The following is a 276-nucleotide window of genomic DNA, read 5'->3' as shown; positions in this document are numbered from 1 at the left end:
TCTGATTCTGAGTATGAAAGCTATGGTATGAAATACCCCATAGTTTTCTTTGAGAATAACATATCAGCTCAAATTGAGGGCCAGAAGTGGTTTAATAGTGATATTAAATTGCTTGAGTAGAGAACTTGACCTTTGCTTTGATATTCTGAAAGACTGTGATTTCATCATTCATATATTTCCATGCGGTGTAGAACTTCAAAGGCACAAGAACTTTAACCATTTTTCAGATTCATATTATGTTTTTCTATTAAAAGAATTTATAATATTCTGGGCATC

Source organism: Penaeus monodon, chromosome 34 (assembly GCF_015228065.2).
Source record: "Penaeus monodon isolate SGIC_2016 chromosome 34, NSTDA_Pmon_1, whole genome shotgun sequence".
Classification (NCBI taxonomy): domain Eukaryota; kingdom Metazoa; phylum Arthropoda; class Malacostraca; order Decapoda; family Penaeidae; genus Penaeus; species Penaeus monodon.
Note: the sequence above shows the minus strand (reverse complement) of the source record.